General features: G+C 44.8%; 1 long non-coding RNA gene across 1 annotated transcript in view; it reads right to left on the minus strand.

The window, feature by feature from the left end:
- Window positions 1–517: 517 nt before the first annotated feature.
- Window positions 518–20,341, minus strand: part of LOC137217641 (uncharacterized) — a 54,435-nt gene continuing 34,611 nt past the window's right edge. Inside the window, exons 2-3 of the long non-coding RNA XR_010940158.1 lie at window positions 6,305–6,771; window positions 518–574 (exon numbers count right to left, since the gene is read on the minus strand). This is a non-coding gene — a long non-coding RNA (uncharacterized lncRNA). The remainder of the gene's footprint in view (window positions 575–6,304; window positions 6,772–20,341) is intronic.

The following is a 20,341-nucleotide window of genomic DNA, read 5'->3' on the forward strand; positions in this document are numbered from 1 at the left end:
TTTATTGGAGTATAATTGCTTTACAATGGTGTGTTAGTTTCTGCTTTATAACAAAGTGAATCAGTTATACATATACATATGTTCCCGTATCTCTTGAGCTTAAAATAATGTGATTAGAAAACCACTATAGTTTTTGGTAATTACATCAATGAATTCATATCTGAAATTAGAATAAGAAAACCACCAAGAGTTTATTTCATATATTTGGCTCGGGAGTTTTGTTTTTAAAACAAACAAAAACACCACCCCGCCGCCCCGACCTGCTGTTTTCTTTAACTCTCTGTACCCTCCCCCATGATCGCACATTCAGTGAAACCTAATCAGAAGTATTGGTGTCCAGGTACAGCTTTCATGGAAGCCACCTGAAGCCCACACTTCTTGGGTAGAAGCCCTGTGGTTTCCACGCATGTTCTAGCATCTTCTACTGACTTCCCAACCCCCACACCCACTGGCAGGTGTCTGCTAGGGGACGGAAGGAGGGGGCCTTGGAACTCACCATGCAGCAGCAGGAACAGCATCCCGCAGCTTTTCACGCACCTGGTGGCTTAAAACCACCCAGCTGTGGAATCCCTACCTAAGGGGAGAGAGCACAGGTCACCGGGTGCCCAGGAGGGGTCCCTTGACAACCAGGTCACTCAGGCCCCTCTCTATACCTCCACTTCCTCCTGAATGCCCTGCCTTTCCCCCTTCTTCTCTGCACGCATTTCTCCCCATCACCTTGGTGCTGGGTTAAGAAAAACCAGTGACAACAGCCAATCAGATGCTCCCCCCAAACTGACAGCTTGGATGTGTTTGGAAACCCTTCGTCAGCAGCAACTCACACGGACTCACTGACAACCCAGCAAGGAAATGGACAGAGAGGAAACCTCTGCAGAGAAGCATTAGTGAATAGTCCCCAAATGTTGCTTACCATCCTGGGGCTCTGCCTGATAGCGCTCCTCCTCCAAGGTGCCCTTCGGCTCCCCCAGCCCATCCATCTCCCAAGTCAAGCAGCCACAGATGCTAAAAATGATTCGACAGAGAAGGAAAGTGGGGGCAGGGAGGATGGTGAGCCGGGGCAGAGGAGAAATAGTTGCTTATGCAGGTTTGAGTGTGCCTATTTTTCTTTCTCCAGATTTAATGGCAGGAAAATCCTGTATCAGATGAGGATTAACAGAGATGAGAGAACGTGTCTGCCTTTCGAATCACCAAAGCCAGTGACAGATTTTGCTAACACACCAATCAGCTTTATCCCCAGGCCTCAGCTTCTCCATCTGCCTGGCCCCTTTCTCTCCTTAAACCTTCCGCAGACCCCGCCTCCTGCCCTGACCCCAGCCCCAAGCAATTTGCAGCCAGAAATTGGCTTCCTGCCAAATAGCATTATCTGCATTTTCAACAAGGACATGTCATATCACTCGGAGAGGTGGGGAAGGGACAGAACAGCTTAAAATGATGATGTTTTCCCGAAATGCAGGCTGCTGCTTTCCTTTCTCTGTGGAGTGGTTGAAGGCGGATGATCCAAAAACAGACTGGAGATGGCTTTTCACTATCGCGAAGCTCAGAGTCCCGGCTTTGGGGTCAAGGCCATGCTTGCCACCCCGTAAGGCAGCAGGTCCGTGGGCCATTTTCAGAAGCTGGCTGAGATTTCTCAAACGCATCAGGACTCAGAGTGTGGCCTCAGACCAGCAGCAGCATCTGGGAGCTGGTTAGGAATGGGGATGTCTCAGCACATCTACCCCAACCCGAGACCCCTGGAATCAGCGTCTGCATTTTAACAAGACTCCTATGCTCCCTAAAGCGGAAAGCCCTGGTTTAGGGGAGTGATGAAGGGGGTCTGCTCAAGGTGGTGGCAGCAGTTCGGCTGCCCTCACATTCTTCTGGGCCCAGCAGATCCACCGGGCCTGGCTGTAGGGTCTGGCCCTCAGCTCTGCTTGAGCAAGCTCCCAGGTATCCATGGCAACCAGCTACATCCTGGCTGTCACGGCCTCGGTGTGCCGGTGCTGATGGGCCAGGAGTCCCATCCCACAAAGAGGTCTCGGGGTGTGAAGCTAAGCATCTGAGGCTGCTGTGCCCTGGGGAATTTTTGTTTTCTTCCATTTGGGTCTTGAAAGCCAAAATACGGCTGAACTTGTCATAACCTCTGCTGGGAAGGAAGCCATACTGGGGATGGGGTACGGATGTGGGCGAAGGGAGCCCCCCAAATGAAGTCCCTGTCCCCAGGGGTGGGCTCGCCCTGCCCAGGTGAGAGCGGTAGGCAGCTCTCCCCTTGTGACCGCTCATGTTGGGGGCAGCCTTGCAGCCTTCATTCCAAACCTTGGCCCCTTGAAGCCTCTGCAGCAGGCCACAGACTGAAACGTGGCTGTGAGAGCAGCCTGTCGGCACCTACAACCCTGGGCTGTGCTTACTGGGTCCACCTTGCCTTCAGTCTTCTGCAGGCTAGTGGGCCTGGGGCTCTAAACCAAGGCTCTCCCTCAGGAAGACCGCCTCTGCCTGTGAAATCAGACATTTCTCCCGAGTGGGAAGTAAGGAGCAATGAGAAGCCTGTCGGGGGAGAGACGAAGGGCCCATTCACTGGGCCAGCTAGTCACACTGACAGCAACTGGGGAACAAGCAGCCTCGTCATCAAAACCTAGTTCCCAAGGGGAAGAAAAGCAAGGAGGGAGGGGTTGTCACAGGAAGTGCAATTGACTGTCATGCCCCCAAGGAGAAACTTCAGACTGGACCCTGTTATCCAGAGAGCAAGACAGCAGGCCCCCAGCCACTCGGGGGCTGCCGGGGCAGTTAGCACCAGTGCTGGCTCTCTGTCTCCATGTAGCTGGTGGCTGATTAGACGGGCAGGAAAAGGGAGGAGGGGTAAGCTAAGTGAGCCCGTGATATAGAGGCAGCCCAGGACGCCAGGCTTTGCCTTTGCAGGTGGCCATCTAGAAAAGCTTCCATCAGCAGTGTGGGGGGCGGGGAGGGAGGGACCCCTAGTGTTTCTTTGTAATTCCTGCTGCACTGGTTTGGAGGCAGCAAGCAGGGACTCAGCACGGGGCCTCTAATGATAGGAAAAGACAAAATTCCTTCTCGGGTTCAGGGGTTCAGACTTCGGCGGCCTCCGATGGGCACCCTCAGGAAGGATTTGGATACTAAACCAGATTCTTTGCATTCCTCTGCTCCCGACTCCTGCTGGCACACATGTACACACACACCACAGGGAAACACGACCATTCCGCAGGGCCAGCGCTCGAGGGCATGTTCAGCCTGGCACCGAGTTAAACAAAGCAAAGTGCCCTGTTTCCATTTGATACGAGGCAGGAGGATGAGGTAAACTCCAGCAGAGCCTGGGAAGGAAGTCAGCGATCGCGTCATTCCACTCTTTTATTTACTGGTGACGAAGCCCCGGCCCAACTGCAACATGAAATGTACTTATGCTTAGTTCAGATTCCCCCAGAGGCAGGTCCTGGGACAATGATACGAATGGAAGTACTTGATTTGTGAAGCAATTGCGGAAGCACCGGCAGGAGAGCGAGGAAGGTAGAAATCAATGGTGTTATCAAACAAGTTGGTGCTGTGACCAAGCGGAGCCTAATCCCTTGGCAAGCTCTTCGAGACAGAGCACACGTCTCAGAATTCTCTCTCCTGCAGGGCAGGGAGCTGGGGCACTTATCCACCAACTCCCGCCCTTGGTAGAGGCTGCTCTAGAGGAGATGAGGGGTCGTTCCTTCTCCAGCAGCCTCTGGCTGGCAGGCAAAATGAGGCCGACGCACCAATTCCTAAAGAAAACTTCTTTCCAGGCTCATCTCTTACAGCAAATCAGGGCGGCTGGGGGAGTAGCTAAGCTTCCCCAACTTGGAATTGGTAAGGAAATGCTGATTACCAAGGAGGCATGGTGCGGGGAGGGGTGTCGGGACTCTTGCCCCATGCAGAGTTGCCCTGGGATGGGCTGCAGGGTCTCATCCTGCTCTGATGGGTGAGGCTGCCCCTCGAGGGCTGCACAGCTGGCGGCTGCACCCTACGTGGTACGGCGATATTCCGAGGACACAGATTTGCCTCCAGCCTTTCTACACCATGGTCACAATTCACAGACATTCCGACTCTGGATGGCTGATCCTCAAGGCCTTTGCTCCTTTCTTTCCCCACTTTTCCACCTGCTGAAACCCCAACCTTCCCGCAGGCTTAGCCCAAGTACTACCTCCTCTAAGAAATAAGCCCCTCTTGGCATCCTCCCTCCTCGCCCACAGGCATCAGCCCTGCCCTTTGGAGTGTCTAGATGGTCCAGGGCTGTGCTTGGTCCAAGTCTGCACCCCCATAACGCCTGGCAGGTACCACCCTCAGACTGGGCAAGATGGAGGACGAGCAGTCAAAGTGCCAAGGAGATGTCCACCGGATTCTGGGTACCTGGGACTGTTCCTGGCGAATTCGAGATTCTTTCTTTGTCACCGAAAGAATTCGGAGACGAAGTGATAGGTAAAAAGTGGATTTATTTAGACAGTAACACGCTCCACAGATAGAGCGTGGGCCATCTCAGAAGGTGAGAGAGCCTTGAAATATGGGGTGGTTCGTTTTAATAGGCTGGGTAATTTCATAGGCCAATAAGTGGGAGGATTATTCCAACTATTTGGGGGAAGGGGCGGGGATTTCCAGGAATTGGGCCACCGCACCTCAGGACTCCCTGCCCAACAGATTCTGAACCCGCTTTTCTTAGTCCATCCTCCAAGGGTAGACTGTACCACCACTGTGCACACTGGAGAAGTGGCCCCTTAAAGGGCATCTGTTTGCACTTGAGGACGTGTGTGGGAAAAGGCCCTTGTGGTGTGGGATGGACGCAGGCAGGGAAGAGGGGAAGCCACGCCACAGCCCTTGAGCTGGGGCCACTCTCTGTGCCACCACATTCCTGCTCAGAACGCTGGGGAATACAAGAATTCCAAACTTGAACCTGGCCTTCCAGATTGTTATTCATGGAGGTATATGTGTCAAGGTAGAAGGGTAGAACACATTTTACTTAAGAGTTTGTTGGCTTGATTTATAACTTTTAAATATTTAGACATATGGTACGTGGTCCTCTGTGTGTACTCTTGTCCCAGGTCCCACAAACATCAGGGCTGAGCCTATGTTTGGCATTCAGGCAGTGGTGCACAAATGTTTGCTAACGAAGCCCACGTGAGAATTGGTGGGCAGAGGTTGGGGGGGGGCTATGGAAGGAGGACTGGGGCACATGACAGCCTTGGCCCCCAGCGCCACCTTCTTCTCTGACTTACTCGGTGGTCTCAGGACAGATACCCTCACTTCCCATGCCTTACAGTACTTGAAACTATTCCATAATCTAGTCCAGACCATCATTCTTCAAGTCGGGAAACTGAGGCCCACAAAGGTTAAGTGACCAGCTCCCCAGGCTGACAGTTGAGTGGAAGTGAAGCTAGGACCCAGTCCTCCTGTCTCCCAGTCCCTGGGTTATTCCGAGACCCTAGTAAGACAGGGACACAATCTCTCCGCATCCCCGTGGCCACTCCCGCTGCCGGCAGTAGGAGAAGGGGAAAGGGGGAAGGGGAGGGGAGTCACTCCCCTTCTTGCCAGGCACCCCTAAACTACCTTGGCTGAACCCATTCTGTGGCTACAGCATCTAACTCCTTTGTTCTCTATGAGCAAACCATCCTACTTCCTTTCACGTCCAACCTTCCAATAGAAAACCAGCTCCGACGGTCTAGTTAGATCTGCTCAGGGGCCTCATTTCTGGAATTGGGGGGAGGGGAAGGGAGGGGCAGAGAAAACTGTGCCTTCATTCCGCGGACTCCCCGTGAAGTGACGTCGCCCCAACTGCAGGCCCAGACACAGTCGGGGTGCGGGCTCGCACCCCCTTGCATCCTCCCCGGGGCGCAGGACGCACCACAGCGCTAATGGAGGGGCGAGTAGGCAGCGAGTCAGCGGTCTGGACATTTCGGCCCAGCCCCTCCTTCCATCCCTCCCTCCCCGGGCTTCGGAGAACTAGTTCAGCTCGCTAACCCCGGTTAGCAACTACTCGTGACACAGTGGTTTCTTTCCCCTTGAGGTCACGTCCTTGTGAAGCCTCTACAGCTCCTGCCCGCATCCGCCGGCCCAGCCCCAACCCCTCCGGGGGCGAAGAGGCGGAGCCGCTGGGCGCTAAGCCCCACCCCCGCCAAGCCCCACCCCACCAGGCGCGGCCGCCAGAGGGCGCTGAGGCTCCGGAGCCGGGCCAGGGCGGCTCCCAGCCCTCAACCCCCGCCCGTCCCCTCCTTCGCGGGCCACTCTCACCAGCTCGGCGGGGCGGGACGGAGGCCCGGGAAAGTCCCAGGGTGCATCTGTGCCTGAAACGTTAGTCACGTACCTGGAGCCGCAGAATATCCGGCTGGAAGGGATGCCAGGGCGAGGGCCTGACTTGTCAAAGGTCACACCCTGGGGAAGGTGTCCCAGAGCCTTGCCCTCCTGACCCGGCCACGTAGCTCCGATTGTGGCTGATAACTCTGTTTGCTCATCTGTAAATGAAGAGCTGGCTCAGGGTCCCTTCCTGGCGTACCACTCAACAAACGCTGCCCATTGCCCAAAGGTACACCTCCTTGGAGTCTCTTTTGAAATCATCGCTCTTTACATTGCGTCAAAAGTAGGTGTCTTCATTTCCAAGTAAAAGGAACCAGAGCTCCTTGAAAAAAAGTCTGTTTCCAGGTCTGGGGCAGGCAAAGTACAACGTGATCCTGGAACGTCTTATTATTTCAGAAGATAAGCCATCAAAGATATTTGAGTAGAAGGAACGTTGAGTGGTTCCACTGGCCAAAGATGGACCAATAAGAATATTGACTGTAAAATGAAATAAATATATTTGTTAAATCCATGAGTTTATAATGATATTTGAAAAACTCCTCAGTAGACTTTTGAGGTTACTAGGGTGTTATTCTGAAAGGTGATAACTAAAGGGAAAGAATCAAGCATTTATCTTGCCTTTCCTTTATGGGTTGTATTTCAGGGTAACCAAATACACTAGTTGATAAGGGAAAGTTTTTCTTTATAAAAGAATCACACATAATAAATGCAGAAGTGATAGAATGAGGAAATCACTGTATTGCAATGAAATCATGCATCCTACGGATCGTTCTTAAACATACCCCCCAGGTGGCACAACCAGACATTAGGTACCTCTTGATCTGACAATAATAGAAAGCACAGAGCACTACCATTGAAGTGTTTGGGGCAGGGAAAAAAAAAAAAGAACCTGAAGCTAATCAAGCCTCCAGATCTAGCTACCATTTAAAGGAATGTGAAGGATGGAGAAATATGTTAAAAGACTCCAAAGATACAATAAGCTAAATACACACTGTGGAAAGTTCTACAGGGCAAATGATCCAGTTTTCCCAACAAATGAATGGAATGGGGGACGAAGGGGAAGAAGGAAGACCTGTTAAGTAAAAGAGACTAAAGAGGGAGTCACTGGGAGTTCCCTGGTGGCTTAATGGTTAGGATTCGGTCTTTCACTGCCTTGGCCTGGGTTCAATCCCTGGTGGGGGAACTGAGATCCTGCTAAGCCACGTGGCACGGCCAAAAACAAAAAAAGAGATAGTATTCAATGCAATTTTCAGACAATTTTGAAACCATCAGTAGAAACTAAATACAGATTGATTATTAGATAATATTAAAGAATTGGTTTTCTGTTGGGTGTGATAATGGTATTATGGTTCTATTTTTTAAATTCTATGCATTAGGAAAAATACAGAAGTAATTATGGTGAAATATGGTATCTGGGATTTGCTTTGAAATACTCCCACAAAACAAGGGGCAGGGAGAATTGAAACAAAAATAGCAGAAAGTTGATAAATGTGGAAACTGGGTGATGAATACATGGGGGTGCCTCTACTTTTGTGTGTGTTTGAAAGTTTTTCATAATAGCTTTTTAAAAGTATGCTCCTCATTTGGCCCCTTTCAGATACATAGCTAAATATATTTGGTGGGAAGAAAATTTTATGTTTTTCTCTGCATTTCCTTCCATGCATTCCTATCAACTTTCCTATATTTCCTTCATTGAAAATGAAAACAACCTATAAAAAGTGGAATAATTGGCAATCGTGCTTTCCTTTTCTGATCTAGAACATTTTCATACATAACCCAGAACTCAAAATGGTTAAACTACAGAGGAAACTGAGAATCAGAACTTCTCAGCTGTATAGTCCCTTTGATTTGTTTTGGTTTTCTTGTTTTTTGTTTGTTTAGATAACTTTAGCAAGTGGCTTATAATAAGTAATGATCTCTCATGAACCCTAAAATGTTCTGTTTTGGCTCAGGTGTCTAGCGTATCAAGATGGGAACCAATTTGTGCTTCTCATTTAAAGCTTGTGATGTCAGTTCTTGGTCAAGCAGAGGAGAAAGATTGAGCTCAGTGCCGAGCTGTGAGGAGGCAGCTTTATTCTACCTCCAAACAGGACCCTTCTTTGTGTTTCACTTTCCTCTTTTGTAAAATGGAGCTGTTTTACTTCTTCCTAGTAGAGTTATAAGGGCTAATTAAAGCCTGTGGAAGCACTTTTAAAGAATATCCTAAGATGTAGGGTGCTTGAGAAGTGAAAACTATCATTAATATATTTTAATCATCACGTTAAATACCCACATAGACACACCCACCTCTTCTCCATTCAGGCAGATTTTTGCAAAGGGGTAATTAACAGATGATGTCATAACCACAGATGGCTGCTTTCATCCTGAAAGCTGCAAAGTTTCCAAATGCTCACTAACTCCTCATTAGACTTTTAAAACATATTAAATAAGTACAGAGTCCCCAAATCTGAGCGAAAGCATGCTGGCAAGAGAAACCTTTTTCTTTGTAAACAGAGTAAATGAACATTTAAAAGTAGCCAACTTTTAGGTAAGCCTGCCAAAACCCAGAGGGCAGCAGTAATAAAATCAAACGGTGAGATTGCATGTTTGGAAAAATCAACTTGACTACATCCAAAAAGATCTCCAGAGACCTGTACCTGCTTTTTAAGTCTTCACCAGGAGGGGAGGAGTTACAAGAGTCCTGTCTCCCGGCACCTAGAAAGGGATGAGGGCAGCTTTTCAGCTGTTAAATGCCAAACCCTCTGGGAAACAGCTGACAAGCGCTTCGCTAATGCAGACACCAGCTACAGTGATGCAGCTCTTTGAAATTCTAATATACTGTTCTCAAATTCCCCTGTGATGGGAAACCCTGTGTCCTTTTCCAATATCTACAGGGAATCATGGGATAGTGGGGTGGTGAAGGGTACATTTTACCTAGTGACTTCCGGTTCTGATTTCCGGGGTTTGCTCAGAATTCTATCACCCACACTTCACCTCGTTTTCTCTCCACTCCCTGTCAACCCTAACATGTAATAAAGCCCCTTGTCCTTGATCTCCCCCAAACGCCACTCACCAAGGCTGTCGTGAATGTGTAGCAGACAGAGGACTTGGAGAGTTTAAGACATAATGTAGGTAGCCTCAGCCATTCATCTACCCCTCGCTCCACCTCCCTTTCCCCACCGAGGACCCTTTCCCTCTCCTTTGTTCCTCTCCGGAGCAAACTCACCCCAGATTCTCATTCTTTTCTTATGCTGAGCAGTCTGGCTTCCTCTCTGTCTCATTCCCAGGTGGCCCCAGCCCTGCTATCTTTCTAAAACCACAATGGCCCATTAGTTTGCTTTTCTAAACAAAGACAGTTCTCACCCAAGAAGAATTCTGTTCCAAGTCATTCAGGAATGCTTTTCAGAAATGTACAATTTCTGCAGCAGTTAACAGAAAAATCCACCTAATAACGCCTTTGGTCAGAAGCTCTCAAACTTTTTTGGCTTTCAGGACTCCTTTCCACTCTTCATTCAAAATTATTGAGGCTCTCCAAAAGCCTTTGTTTATATGAGTTATATCTATCAATATTTACTGTATTAGAAGTTAATACTGTATTTCCCAGTTAACCGAGAAACTTTTAAAATTTGTATTCATTTGGACTTCCCTGGCGGTCCAGTGGTTAAGACTCCCACGCTCCCAATGCAGGGGACAGCCCTGGTCAGAGAACTAAGATCCCACATGGTGTGGCCAAAAAAAATAAAGTTGTATTCATTTAAAAATAACAGTAATAAGCCCATTGCATGTCAACATAAATAATACATTTTTATGAAAAATAACTATTCTCCAAAACAAAACAAAAAAATGAGTGAGAATGACACTGTGTTACATTTTTGCAAATCTTTCATGTCTGACTTAATAGAAGACAGCTGGATTTTCTAGCAGCTTCTGCCTTCAATCTGTTGTGATATTAAACAACATGGAGCCTCTGGAAAACCCCACTGTATGCTCATGAGAGAATGAGGGTGAAAAGGGCTAATAACATCTTAATACTGTTGTTACTGAACCAAACTTGGGTCCGGCTCGCCTCACCGGCGCAGTAAAGCCAATCTACTCACACTGAGTCGTGGTGAAGGGAAGTGCAGCGTGTATTGCAGGGCCCCAAGCAAGGAGTCCAGGCACCTAATGCTCAAAAGGCCCGAACTCCTGATGGCTTTCAGGGGAAGGTTTTTAAAGACAGGGTGAGAGAGAGGGTTGCTGGGTATGTGATCAGCTGGTGGACATTCTTCTGATTGGTTGGGGGTGAGGTCATCAGGAGTCAACATCAACCTTCTGGTTCCAGCTGGTCTGGGGGCTGCGTGCCTGTGGGCAGCAGACAGTTAACTTCTTCCACCTGGTGGGGGCTTCAGTGTCTGCAAAACAGCTCAAAGGATTTGGCTCCGAAGATTATCTATAGCCCTTGAGGAGGAACTAAAGGTCCTGACTTTGTTTAATGGCCAAACTACTATTTTGTCTTGTTTGACTGTTTTCCTTTGTTTCTGCATTTTCTCACTTCTCTGATTAAATATATTAAATATATTCTTTGGAACTCAGGGAAGGCCTAGGAGGCTAAAGGTTTTCTACAAACAAGAGACAGGTGGAGGACATGGGGGAGGGGTGGTCCTGTCCCAGGAAGGCCTTATAGGGTCCTGCTCAGTTACACTATTATAAATTTTGTTCTCGTGGGACCTCTTAAAGGGTCTCAGGGATCCCCAGAATACACTTTGAGAACCACCATCTTAAAACCTAAAGACATTTATTGTTTACTTAATTAGAGATCTGAGGTAGGTGGGCTCAGGGTTGGTTCGGCAGGTAACACCACCGAAGACCTGGTGCTTTCCTACCTTCCATTCCCCCCACCATTGCATGTTGGCTTCTCACCTTCAGGCTTGTTGCAAGATGGCAGCCACAGCTCCAGACATTAACTTCACGCACATTCAAAGGAAGCAAGCAGGGAAGTGTACCTAGGGAAACCACCACCTTCTCCCCATCTCTCTGTTTCTAATCAAGAGTAAGTTTTTTCCAGAAAGCCCCCAGCAGACTTCTCCTCCAACCTTATTGGTCTTGATGGGTCACATGGCTACTCTTAACTGCAGAGGAAGACAGGAAAGGAAGTCTCTTGAGATGGGGAACAAGAGGGCTATGATAAGCTAAACTCAAGACTCCTTGTCCCCTGAAGCTAAGCACATGGTTGCCCAAACAAAATCAGGCTTCTGTTAGCAATGTAGATGGTGGATTGGCTACATGATAAGCAACAAACAGTGCTACCCCCCACTCTTAAACTAATAAATATTTCTCCTACTACATCTTTATCCATAACAAGGAAGCAAAATGCGTAATTGACCCAATACTATTGGCAGAGACTCAACTACAAGGATTGGATTGCTAGTAAAGATGGTCTCATGGGAATCTCTAGTTAACTTGAGCCACCAAAGTGGGTGAAAGTGCAGAAAGGCATTGTTATTTTTCAAACATTAAGTTGAATGTTAAATTGGACATGAAAATCCTTCATCATATAAATCCCCAAGGCCATCTCTAAGGTCATTTTGTGAATATCATATCAGAAATGAGATCTCTTGTGGTTTCCTTGGATGTAAGATCTTTGTGGAGACAACAGAACTCCACGCTAAAGATTATCATAAAGATTGAAGAGTATTCTTCACTTAAGTGGATTATCAAGCAAAGCCACGGCCTCACATAATTCTAATGGGTGTGTGTCCACAGTTGATGAGCCACAAATTTGGAGGTGCTCAGCCAATCTTTTGGGAAATATCCATTGAGCAGACTTGGAACATACAAATAAGAATATTATTATTTGTTTTTCTTTGAAACTTATCTCATTCCAAAAGGGATTCTAGTAGCATACAACACAAAATATAAAATAAAATAAATTGTCTCTATAATAAGAATTTTTCTCCCCCAATTTTTTCTAACCAAAGTGAAGAAATTGGACAGGAAGGAAAAAATAAGATGAAGCTAAGGTTAATGCCTAAAATTCATGATATAAGGTTACATACTGTTTTTAGAGCTGACTTTCAAATTTAACACAACTGCCAACAGCCCCATCACAGATAGAATACGATGAATTTACACAATGCCACTGTTACTAAGGAAAATATTCTCCTCAGGCTCACATATATACATAGGTACACACACACATATAGGCATTGAGATATCTAAACAAACAAACAAACAAAACAAGCTTTCAAAACCATCTCCACAATAAATAGTTAAATAGGGCTACTTCTCATTACAGTCTTCAACATATGTCAAAGCACATTTCCATAAACATCATGCTACAAATGCCTACAAGATGGGGCAGAGGTACATAGCTCTTTGAGGATCTGGTTTAACACAAAAATAAAATTTAGAGATGATGGAGGTCTGCAATCAGCAAGAAGCAAATGAGAGATTAGTACATTTTCTTTAACTGCTACAAATTATTTTTTAATTGAAGTATAGTTGATTTACAATGTTGTGTTAGTTTCAGGTGTACAGCAAAGTACACATACACACACACACACATATATATATAGAGAGAGAGGTGTACAGTGATTCAGTTATATATGTATATACATATATATGTGTGTGTGTATATATATATATATATATATAAATTAGTACATTCTAATATCACCAAAGGACAAGTTTGACGAGAAAAAGTAAAATAAATCTTACATTTTTTTCTTTTTTTTCCTCTTTTTTTGCCACACTGTGCATACGGGATCTTAGTTCCCTGACCAGGGATCAAACCCGTGCCCTCTGCAAGTGGAAGTGCAGACTCTTAACCACTGGACCACCAGGGAAGTCCCAAATCTGTAAATATTTTGGGAAATAATTGGTACAGAGTGATTTCTTTTCTTTTTTTTTTTTTTTTGCCACGACACTCGGCTTGCGGGATCTTAGTTCCCCAACCAGGTATTGAACCCGAGTCCTCGGCAGTGAAAGCACAGAGTCCTCACCACTGGACCGCCAAGGAATTCCCTGAATTTTAATAAGAATATCTCACAACCATAGATGGTTGAGGGTAGGAGGGCAGAGAATAAAGGTTTCTAAAATTTATTTATTTATATTTATTTTTTTGCTGCTTTAGGTCTTCGTTGCTGCACGCACGCTTTCTCTAGTTGCGGGCGAGCGGGGGCTACTCTTCATTGCGGTGCGCGGGCTTCTCATTGCGGTGGCTTCTCTTGTTGCAGAGCACAGGCTCTAGAGCGCAGGCTCAGTAGTTGTGGCGCACAGGCCTAGTTGCTCCGTGGCATGTGGGATCTTCCCAGATCAGGGCTCGAACCCCGTGCCCCCTGCATTAGCAGGCACATTCTTAACCACTGAGCCAACAGGGAAGCCTGAGAATAAAGTTTTTAAGACTAGACTTTTAACATTCCTACATGAGAATTCAAAGCATCCCAGGTTAATAATAGAAGTAAATACTGGAAGTAAACAGTTGTGTAAAAGCCTGATAAATCAAAAACTTTAGAAAAACAGATTAGTTAAGGTTACCTTCTAATAGAATTCAAAAGGAAACAAAAAGTTGAAAGAACCTCACATAAAATCCATAAATCGAAAGGGAGAGAACGAATGAAAATTTAAATAAATTTAAAAGGAAATGGGATATGGTAAAATTTCACCAATGAAAGCATTAAATGTAAAGAGGCTGAACTCTGCTCTTAAAAAAGGCAGTTAGGGCTTCCCTGGTGGCGCAGTGGTTGAGAGTCTGCCTGCCGATGCAGGGGACACGGGTTCGTGCCCCGGTCCGGGAAGATCCCACATGCCGCAGAGCGGCTGGGCCCGTGAGCCATGGCCGCTGAGCCTGCGCGTCCGGAGCCTGTGCTCTGCAACGGGAGAGGCCACAACAGTGAGAGGCCCGCGTACCACTAAGAAAGAAAAAAAAAAAAAAAAGGCAGTTAAAAAAAAAAAGGCAGTTCATTGACTGTTAAAAGAGCAAAATCTAACAATTTGTTGCTTACAGGAGACACACAAACCAAAAAAAATCAACAGAGCCCCGGTGTAAGAGGATATTCTTATGTGAACAGAAGAAAAGCTGGGATTACTGTTTTGGTAGCAGATAAAGCAGATGTAATAGCAAAAGGCAGTACAATAAGTAAGGTCATTACATAATGGCCAAATGTACATTAAATTATGAAAATTGAAAAATACCGAAGGTATGTGTTACAGAAACCATTGCAACAAAGTCAGGGAAAGAAAATGGACAAAAAAGGACAAAAAGGCAAGAAGAAATAAAAAACAAATATTATTTTAATTGGAACCCTCAACATTCCATTTCAGGAAGTAATAGACAAAGAATATATTGGAAAATACTATATCATTGAATAATTCATTCAGTAAAAATCTTGGTGGGGTGTTCACTACGTTCCAGGGCCTCTGTAATCCATGCTAGAAGACAATTCCATAAACAATATGAGTTTAACAGACATGTGGGGAAACTAAAGATGGGACAGGTTCATATGGTCTTTTCTCAAATGTACTTAAATCATACCATTCGCAAACAAACATACGAAAAACTATGATTCTATATTGGACCACAAAGACTCATTCTTTCATTGATTTAGCGCACATTAACGAGTTTATTCAACTTACTAGGTTTGGTATTTGCAGAAAGGCAGAAATACGGTCCACCAAATAGTCAAACCACAAGGCATTAAAATTTTTAAAAATAACAAAAACAAAATGCCGATCACATAGGAATGCTATGTGACACATTTAAATGCTCTCTTTGGAAGTGCTTGAGTTACACAGGAAATCCAGAACATATGTAGGGGACATCTGTTGTTTTTGTCCTGCCCCAATTCTCCCTTCTGCTAACAGAGGTCGTCTCTTTCTCTGGGGAGCTTCCCCTCCCCAACTCTGCATGACTTTGGTGGAACTGTCAACCCCTGATTCTGTGATGAGGAGGTGACCCAAGTGGCCAGAGTAACTCATTCTTCTGAAGATAGTGATTGTCCTAATGGGCATGTGATCCACACGGGTGAATCAAGAGCCCTTTTCAAAGTCTGATATGAACATTGGGGGAGAGAGAGTCATGGTAAATTCTCCAAGATTCTGAGGGTTAAGGAGAACATAAACCTTGTGACGCTCGTGACCATCTCAGTTGCCTTGTGGAGAGAGTCTACCTGAGACTGAAACCTACACAAAGAAAAGAATGAAGATATGGGAGTGAGAGGGCCAGAATCCTAATGATATTACTTTGATCCCTGGATCCAGCCGTGCCAGAAGCACGCCCAGTTGCTCCCCCTCTTTTTAAAAAAAATTGTGGTAAAATATATAGAACATAAAATTTAACATTTTAAACCTTTTTAAGAGGAGTGGCGTTAAGTATACTCACATTGTTGTGCAACCAACAGCACTATCCTTCTCCAGAACTTTTCCATCATCCCAAGCTGAAATTCTGTACCCATTAAATAACAACTCCCCTTTCCCCCTCCTCCCAAGAAATTCCCTATGAGGCTTAAACTGTTTCTAGTTCAATTTCTGTACCTTTTAATTAAGAGTCGATTAATGCAACTCTGTAAGAGAATATTTTTAAGCAATGAAAACATAATACAAAATATACAATTATTACATATAACAAGAACTATAAAATTATTCAAACTCTTGACACAGTAATCTTATTCTGGGAAGTATAATCCAAAGAACCCTCTGCCACACACACACGCACAAAACCTATATTGAACAAAAAGCATTCAGGCTATTGATAATAGTGAATTATGAAAACAACACGATATACAGCAGTATGGGTGACAACTATGCAAAATTTTAATGACATATGTGGACCATGTAAAAACATGAAAATGTTCATATAAAATAATCTGAAGTGGAAAAAGCAATTAAAATAGCAAGCATGCATTGATGGTAAGTGTAAAGGAATGAAAGACTTGAACACACACTTCCCAAAAGCCCATGTAAAGTTGCTCAACTTCATTAATTACCAGGAAATTACAAATGAAAACCATAATGTGATACCACTTCACATCTACCAGAATGGCTCAAAAGACAATACCAAGTGTTGGTAAGGATACAGAATAAGTGAACTCTCATACACTGTTGCTGGGAGTGTAAATTGGTACCATCAAATTGGAAAACCATTAGGCGGTATCTATTCCGCTCCTGGGTGTATACCCAAGAGAAATTCATGTACTAGAATGTTCAGAGCAGCACCATTCCTAATAGCCCCAAACGAAAAACTACTAGAACACACCTCAGCAATAGAACGGATCCGTAAATTGTGGATATTCACACAATGGGATACTATATATAGTGGCCTGCAACCTATAACCTGCAGGCCAAATCCAGCTTGCTGCCTGTTTTTGAAAGTTTTACTGGGACACAGTCGCGCTCATTTGTTTATATTCTGTCTAAGGCTCTTTTCACCAGCATCAGAAACTATAGTAGTTGCAACAGAAACTATATGGCTCACAAACTTAAAATCTTTACTCTCTGGTCCAGCACAGAAAAAGTTGGCTCTATAGCAACAGGAATGAACCGCCAGTACACGTGACAAATGAATGAATCTCACAAACAGACTGTTGAGCAAAAACAACACCAGACCCAAAGAGCACACGTTGTATGATTCCATTTACATAAAGTACAAAACCAGGCAAAACTCTTCTACACTGTTAGCAATCAGGATGGTGGTTATCTTTGGGGAGGTAGTGTCTGAAATAGGGCATGAAAGGGGGTTCTGAAGCTATGGTCACATTCTGTTTCTCGTTCTGGATGCTGTTTGTGAATATTCATCCAGCTCTGCACTTATGATTTATGAGCTTTTCATAACCTATTGTAAGTACAGAGCCGGGTGTATATTATGCATTCACCATAATGCATACATTTTAAAAGTATAAAAAGACCATTACTGAAATTTTAAAAATTAGGAAAAACTACATGCACTAAATGTACTATCTCAGATTGGATCCTGGAACAACAAAATAACATTAGTGGAAAAACTGGGGAGATCCAAGCAAAGTCTGTAGTTTAGTTAATAGTAATGTACCAGTGTTGGTTCCTTCATTCTGGCTAACGTACCATGTACATTATGTAAGATGCTAACATTAGGGCAAGCTTGGTGAGGGGTGCATAGGAACTCGGTACCAGCTTTACAACTTTTCTGTAAATCTAAAGTTATTTCAAAAGAAGCACAGGGAGATCAGCTCGGTGCTTTGTGACCACCTAGAGGGGTGGGATAGGGAGGGTGGAAGGGAGGGAGACGCAAAAGGGAAGAAATATGGGGATATATGTGTATGTATAGCTGATTCACTTTGTTATAAAGCAGAAACTAACACACCCTTGTAAAGCAATTATAGTCCAATAAAGATGTTAAAAAAAAAAAGGAAAAAGTAGTTTTTGAAAAAACTATAGAGCTAGCAGCAGTTCACAAATGTTTTGGTCTCAGGACCCCTCTACACTCTTAAAATTTACTGAAGACCTCAAAGAGTTGTTGTTTGTGTGGGTTACATCTATCGATATTTACTGTATTAGGAATTAAAACAGAAAATTTAAAAATATGTATTCATTAATTAATTTAAAATAAGAATAAGAAACCCATTACATATGAACATAAATCATATTCTTTTATGAAAAATAACTATATTTGCCAAAACAAAAAAAAATTAGCCAGAAGAGTGGCATTGTTTTACATGTTTGCAAATCTCTCAGCTTTTATGCTTAAAGAAGACAGCTGGATTCTCCAAGTGCTTCTCCCCTCAATCTTTTGTGTTAGCAAACATAAAACACTACAGTACATTAGGGAGAGAATGACAGTGACAAATGCAAACACTGCCTTAGTATTATTATGAAAGTAGTTTTAAATAGGCAGGACCCCTGTACTACACTATATAGGAATGGATTAAACAATAAGATTGTTTTTCATTTGATTCCTTGTTCAGTAAAATTGCTTCAACTAGATAATTTTTTTGATGCTAAAAACAAAGTCTCCTGCAGGAAGCTAATTAAGCATCGCTGCCAAGAGGCCAGCAGCTCCTGTCTGAGCCTGTGTTTCTGCATCTTTCCTGCAACAGAATGAGGCTCCTGCCCGGGTTGCCAAGGACGCACTGTCCCCGCTGGAAAGCCCTGCTCACCACGGAGGCTCCAGCAGATGTCCATAGAGGGTTTTTTAATGCCGTGCTAAGCGGCTGGTACCGAGGTCACGCATGAGAGGGGAGGTGCAGCCTGCTCGGGATTTATTCGGGGGCTCACACCAGGGACCTAGCCTCTCAGGGCTGCAGTGCATGAACGTGCCCGGCCTTGCACACCACCTGGAACGGCTACCAACAGGGCACCGCTGGCCAGCACCGTCCTGGCCCAGCGCTGCCTTCTTTCTGTTTGTTTATTCTTTATATCAAGTAGATGTGATTTTGCACTTTTTAATTGAAGTACAGCCTGGATATGGAAAAGTGCGCCTATGATAAGATAGAGTTTCATGAATTTCCACAAACAGCACAGCCGTGCAGCCCTTACCCCAGAAGCCCGCCCCTCCCCCAGCCCATCCCCAGACAAAACTCAAGCACCTTGCTGGATAGCCACTCTCCTAACTTCCACCACCATAAATTCGTTTTGCCAGTTTCTATACATAAATGGAATCAACTGTACCTGTTCTTCTGTGTGTAGCTTCTTTTGCTCAAGGTCTTATCTGTATGAGTATCTGTCTTATGACCTTAAGTGTAGTTCATTCATTTCCACTACAGGATAGTAAGTATTCCATTGCATGACTATACTGCAATTGTTTATCCATCCTCCGTGGACATCTGGGCCATTTCAAGTTTGGGGCTACTATGAATAAGGCAGCCATGAACATTCTTGTAGGAATCTTTTTGTGGAAACATTAGCTAGTTTTAAATTTAAACTTACCATGTTTTTATTTTTTTAAACACAACAGTACAGGTTATAATGTGAAAAGCAGAAATTGCCTTTCTCATTTCTGCCTCTTTTTTGTAAGCCCTATTAAATTTCTCCTTTCAGAAATTTCTTAAGCATCTAAACACTCACGAATATAAATGAATGAGATCACTCTTTTGGCACTTGGGTTTTTTTTCACTTAATTATCATGGAGATTGTATTAGTCATGATGGGCTGGAATATGCTGAAGTAATGAAAAGTATTCACTGTCTCAGTGGTTGAAATGTTTATTTCCCCCTCCTACTACCTGTCTAAGCTGGGTAGATAAGATATTCATGTTCATCATAGTCGCTCAGAGACCCAGGTCCCATCCCAACATGTGTGTCCAGTCATTGGGGCAGGGAGAAGGGGATATCACACACCAACACTCGAGGTGTTGGCCCAGAAGGGACATATGTCATTTTTGCTTGGTTATCATTGGCCACACCTATCTTCAAAGAGGGTGGGAAAATGCAATCCTACCCTGTGTGGGGAGAGAGAACAGAGGCAGAACATTTGGGGACATCTTTAGTGACTACCATGGAGATCTTTCCACATCAGGACCCACAGATCTACCTCGTTCAACCACAGTAAAGATGTACTGCAAATGACTTAACCAACGCCACTCCTCGGACAATACAAGCCATGTAACAATGAATGTTCTCTCACATTTATCTTTACTCACTTGTTTCAGTATATCTGTAGGATAAATTCCTTGAAGTAGAATTGCTGGCTCAAAGAGTTTGTGCATTTTTATTTTATCTTTGCTGTGTTGGGTCTTCTTTTCTGTGCGAGGGCTTTCTCCAGTTGCAGCAAGCGGGGGCCACTCTTCATCACGGTGCGCGGGCCTCCCACTATCGCGGCCTCTCTTGTTGCAGAGCACAGGCTCCAGACGCGCAAGCTCAGTAGTTGTGGCTCATAGGCCTAGTTGCTCCGCGGCATGTTGGGATCCTCCCAGACCAGGGCTTAACCCGTGGACCCTGCACTAGCAGGCAGATCCTCAACCACTGTGCCACCAGGGAAGCCCTGTGCATTTTTAAACTGTACTAAATATTGCCAAATTGCTAGGTCTTGCTAAATTATCTCCTGAAGGAATTGCCAATTTGCACTCAGACCAAGAGAGAATGAGAATTTCTGTTTCCACCAAGTCCTGGTTCTATCTAAC

This window comes from Pseudorca crassidens, chromosome X (genome assembly GCF_039906515.1).
Source record: "Pseudorca crassidens isolate mPseCra1 chromosome X, mPseCra1.hap1, whole genome shotgun sequence".
In the NCBI taxonomy this organism is placed as follows: domain Eukaryota; kingdom Metazoa; phylum Chordata; class Mammalia; order Artiodactyla; family Delphinidae; genus Pseudorca; species Pseudorca crassidens.